Here is a 5,718-nt window from a genome sequence, read left to right as displayed (position 1 = left end):
TAGTTAATTCTTACATGCTCCGAACAATGTTTCGGGAACAATGCTCCCTCCTCTCACATGAGGACTGGGCCTATTGTTACCCGTGCACCTGAGTTTTTACCCTTCCTATTATATAGCAATGACAAAACCAAACAACTACAGCAGCCTCAAACTCAAAACACCAAATGGGTTTCTTTAAGGCCTTTCTCTTCTTCTTTGCTCTCCTATTTTTTTGCCATTCCTTTCATTTTTATCCACGGTTGAGCTTAAGCAAACTTACATCGTCCACATGTTTTTTGATTCGGGTAAAAAAAATCGAGTTCGGGTCAAGTATTTTGCAGCATCTACTTTTGAGTTCTCTTTTGTTGAACTATTGAAGTCAATGATTTCAACGCCAAGGCAACTTAAATTCTCCATGGTGGAATACAGTAAAAGTAAAAATAATAATAATAAATGTTATGAGAGAAATGATTGAATTATATATTAAAGAGCAATGACGAATCAACCTACTATTAATACAGCCTCACACTCAAAACACCAATGGGTTTTTACAAGGCCTCTTTGTGCTTTGCTCTCCTTATATATTTGCCATTCCTTTCAATTTCATACACAGTTGAGCTTAAGCAAACTTACATCGTCCACATGAAACACCAAGACAAGCCTTTCCCTTACGCCACTTACCACGAGTAGTACTCCGCTCAGCTCCAATCCCTCTCTGGCTCCGATTCCTCTCTCCTTTACACTTACACAACACATTCTATGGCTTCACTGCCAAACTTGACTCAGACCAAGCCGAATCACTTCTCCAATCCGACTTAGTCCTTGGTGTTTATGAAGAAACCCTCTATCACCTCCACACCAATCGCACCCCCGAGTTCCTAGGCCTTTACACCGAAACTAGCCAGAACACTCAGTTCCCTGAGCAAGCCTCTCACGACGTTATTATCAGTGTTCTAGACACTAGTATTTAGCTCGAGTCTAAAAGTTTTGACGATTCAGGTCTACCAAAGATCCTGACCCATTGGCGAGGCGAGTGCAAACCCGAACCTGATTTCAGACCTACAGTTTGTAACAAAAAACTCATCAGCGCATGAAGCTTCTCCAAAGGTTATCAGATGGCCACCGGTGGATGATTCTTGAAGAAGGCCATGTCACCTCACGACCAAGATGGTCATGGGACCCACACTGCAAGCATTGCAGTTGGGTCACCAGTGTTTAACGCCAGTTTCTTCGGTTACGCGACTGGTACAACGCGTGGGATGGCCACTCATGCCCGCGTTGCAATGTATAAAGTATGTTGGAACGGTGTGTGCTATGGTTTTGATATCCTCGCGGGTTTGGACTAGGCTATAAAAGATGGTGTTGATATTCTTTCACTCTTGATCGGTGGTGGGCCAGCTCCGTATTTCCAAGATCCCATCGCAATTGGTGCCTTTACGATGGTTGAAAAGGGAATTTTTGTTTCTTGCTCAGCCGGGAACAGTGGGCCCAAGCTAGCCACTATAGTCAATGGGGCTCCGTGGGTAATGATTGTTGGAGCTGGGACTTTAGACCATGATTTCCCTGCTTATGTCTCACTAGGGAACAAAAACCGGTTCACCGGTGTGTCTTTATATGGTGGACAAGGAATGTGGAATAAAAAGATTGGTTTGGTTTATAAGAATAGGACAAACGAATTGAATAGCTAGTGTATTCCCGGTTCACTTGAACGCGATTTGGTTCGTGGGAAAGCCGTTGTGTGCAATATAGGGATGAACTCACGTGTGGAGAAAGGAGAGCTTGTACGCGACGCGGGTGGTGTTCGGATGATACTCGCGAACGTAGCCGCAAACGATAAGGGCTTGGTGGCTGACAGTCACTTATTACCAACTGTAGAGGTGGGGTGCAAAGCAGGGAATTTGATCAAGAAGTATTTGAGGTCTGATCGTAATCTGAGAACTCTGCTGGCTATACCTACAAACTCAAATCAATCCACTAAAGATGCAAGCAAATATAAAACGACGTGTAACATTAAATTGAAAAGTTAAAGGTCATTTAGTTTCTAATAATAGAGTTAGTTTTACTGTTCTATATGTGTAATACTCATAGTTGTTCTTCACTTTTTATACTTTTTAATATGGTTAGTTTAGGCACCAATGTTGGTTATCCTTATAAGTAAGTATATATACTCTGTAGTTTTTCAAAAAAATAATGTCAACCCGCCCAACCCACCTAACTCGTCGAGTTGAAACCACCAAAATTTGTAACAAATCCGCCGAATTTAGACTTCGGTGGGTTGGTGGCGGATTAGAATTTTCCCAACCGGCTAATGATGGATTGGATAGAAATATTGACCTTTACCTATCCAATCCGATCCGCGCACACCCCTAGTAACACTACAATAATAATAGTAAAGTCTTTTATAATAATAATAATAATAGTACAATCTAGAAATCTCAAACGTTAGACTTATAAAAAATATTGTTATAAAAAATGTCACACAAATGAAGATATATATATGAGTTAGGTTCAAGTTACTCTTGGTGTAATTCTAAATAATATTTCATGTCAATCAGATGTTATTTACCAAGTGATCCATAAAATCATCTTTTATGAATTACACTAAGTGTAATTTGAACCCAACTATATATATATTTATCATCTTATTTTTAAATATTAATGAACACACAATTTGTCTCGTTCACTACATACATATATATAAATATTTTTTAAAAAAAATCATTTTGCATCAAAATTATGCCCAACGACAATATTTCATAGAATAAATATAAATATAGCAATACAATATATTATCATATAGCAATACTACAAAAATGAACAACAAAATTTTAATAAACAAAAATTATACATAAAAATAATAAAAACAAATCTGAAATAATAAGACAGTCACACGTGCTTTCTTGAAGGCTAAAAAAGAAAATTAAACAAAATAATAACAATGGTAAAAGAATGATGATGAGAGAGAAGAAAATTTACTCCTGCTAGTTCAGTTCAGCAATTAGTTAAGGAGATAATGGTGCACACAGACAAAAAAATATGGATTAACGGTCTGATTTGTTTGTTGTAGATGGTAGGAATTTGTTATGGTTGTCTTGGAATGATAGGTGGTTTGGTCAGAGATTTGATTAATAATGTTATCGATATTTTTTGAAAAAATAATTAAAATATATATAAAAATATGTATAACATTATTTAATCACTAAAAAAAAGTGATTTAATCTACTCTAACAAACGTGACCATAATTTTAACTTTTGGTTGGAATGACAATCGGCTCGGCTAGCACTCGGAGCTTCCTGGTAAGGAGGAAAAAAGTAAAATTATATTGGAAAATGAGTCATTGTGCACTATTGAATTAAGGGCCGGCGGCTATGAAGTTTTGGACATTTGGAGACTTTGGAGTGGCCAACTAGAAATCCTAGGAACGATTGTGGAGTCTATTACTAGCATAGTTGCGGAAGAAAATAAAACTTTTTGGAGTGTAATAAATAAAACCAAATGGTGGGTGTACAACGTGTGAAAAGGATGTCACCCTTCAGGAAAACAATGACCGAAATTTGTAAGAAAGCCGAGTTGATTCATATGAAAGGCAAAGGGGGAGCTCTGGGTCACTACTTCTACCTTTACTGGACCCCATTAAATAATATCACTAGAAACGTAATACAATCCTAACGGTCCAGAATGACTGGACATGAATATAAAAGCCTAAAAAACACCAAACAAAAGAAGCAATCAAGCAATTCAAAAGAGATTCTCAAAAAAAAAAAAAAAAAAATGCAATTCAAAAGAGACACACCGCCATGGCTGTGGCAGTGGGGAGAAAAGCAGGGGATTTGATCAAAGAGTATGTGAGGTCTAATCCTAATCCAACGGCTCTGCTGAGTTTTGGCGGAACATTGTTGGATGTGCGGCCTTCACCTGTAGTTACAATGTTTAGTTCATGGGGGCCCAATATGGTGACTTCGCAAATTGTGAAGCCGGATGTGATTGGGCCTGGTTTAATATCTTAGCTTCTTGGTCTGAGGGTTGGGCCCACTGGATTGGACGCGGACACTAAGAAAACTCAATTCAACATCATCTCACGAACTAATACTATCTCTTCTACATTTGTTTTTGTTTATAAACATTATTCATTTATTCTAATGTTAAGCTTACCCAATATTCATCTTGCCAAGGAAAGTAGCCGCAGGGTTTTAGAACAACTTCAGACCCCACCCTTTAAATCTAACTTGATTTTCTTGTACCATCTCTTAGGCTGCGTTTGGTCAGAAATAAGGAGGATAAAAAGAAAGGAGAGAAGTAAAAAAAGAAAATGAATAGGAGAGTTTGATTGGGAGGAAAGGGGGAGGAAATTTTGGCGGAGCCCAAGTATTTTCTTTTTGAGCTCATCAAAACACAATCTCCTTAATTTATGGAGAAAATGGTGCAAAAATATTTAGACAAAAATTCCCATATCAAGTCCATTGTGTTTGTATTGCATGGCTGCCTTTATTTCCAATTCTTCTAAAAAAAATTTGTTGCACTACTGCATTTGTTTCCTTTTTTTTTTTTTCTAACTGGATGTGCTGAGCTTTTTTTATCTCCAATTCTCTTAAAAAAAAAAAAAGGTATGACTTTTTTTTTTTTTTGGTTAGTTCACATTTTTTTTTTTAACTTGGATTGGATTTTTGATTGCTGTGATTTTTTTTAATTCTTTATTTTTTTAACTGGATAATTTTTATAATAAGGGAAGATAAGTCAATTTATATAAATTACATTTTTTATCCTTTTACTTTTCTTCCCAACCAAAAAAAAAAAAAAATCACCCCATCACTTTTTCACCCTCCCAACCAAACTCAAATAAAAGAAACTAAAATTTATTCTATTCTCCTATTTTTCCACCCATTCCCTCGTTTTCTACATTCCCACTTTTTTTTTGGGATCTAAAATAGGTACATCAATGTCTTACCCGCATATAAGTGGATTGGCAGCACTGCTAAAAGCAGCTCATCCAAAATGTCCAAGCGCAATCAAATCTGCCCTAATGACTACTGCCTACACTCAAGACAACGCCAAATCCCCTCTCCGAGGTCACAGGAGGAGCACTTTCCAACCCATGGGCTCATAGGGCCGGTCATGTAGATCCACATGAAGCCCTCTCTCCAGGCCTTTTATACGATATCTCAACTGAGGATTACATCACCTTATTGTGCTCCTTGGATTACACCATTAATCAAGTCGAAACCATTGTCAAATGCTCCAATGTTACGTGCTCTACAAAATTTTCCAACCCTGGTGAACTTAATTACCCATCATTCTCTGTCTTTTTTGAAAACAATGGGGTTTTTTGATACACCAGAGTGTTGACGAATGTCAGTGTTACTTGGTCTATCTATCACATGACTGTTAATGCACTAACATTGGTGGCTGTGACAGTAAAGCCTCCAACGCTTTTTTTTGGAAAAGTATGGGACACACAAAGTTACACTGTTACGTTTGTGGCAGAAGGAGCAAGAGATGCATCCAAGTCTGAATTTGAGTCAATTATTTGGAGCAACGGTCAACACCAAGTTAAGAGCCCAGTTAGTTTTCAATGGACAGTTGTCAGATTAGACTCAGAGTCTATGACGTTTTGGGGTTTGTTTTTCCTTCTCTTTTGGGTTCCACTAATGTCATTGGGTTTGTTGATCTATTCTAGGTGTGTCTGTGGCCATGGTAATAAACGGCTAGCAAGGCCCCTTCTTTGCGTACCCAATTTATAG

At 37.6% G+C, this 5,718-nt stretch overlaps 1 pseudogene; it reads left to right on the top strand.

Moving 5' to 3' along the window:
* Positions 1-519: 519 nt before the first annotated feature.
* Positions 520-5,718, top strand: LOC112004649 (subtilisin-like protease SBT1.8; annotated as a pseudogene).

Source organism: Quercus suber, unplaced genomic scaffold (genome assembly GCF_002906115.3).
Source record: "Quercus suber isolate HL8 unplaced genomic scaffold, Cork oak 2.0 scaffold_83, whole genome shotgun sequence".
NCBI lineage: Eukaryota > Viridiplantae > Streptophyta > Magnoliopsida > Fagales > Fagaceae > Quercus > Quercus suber.
Note: the sequence above shows the minus strand (reverse complement) of the source record. Positions and strands in the feature narration are given on the sequence as shown.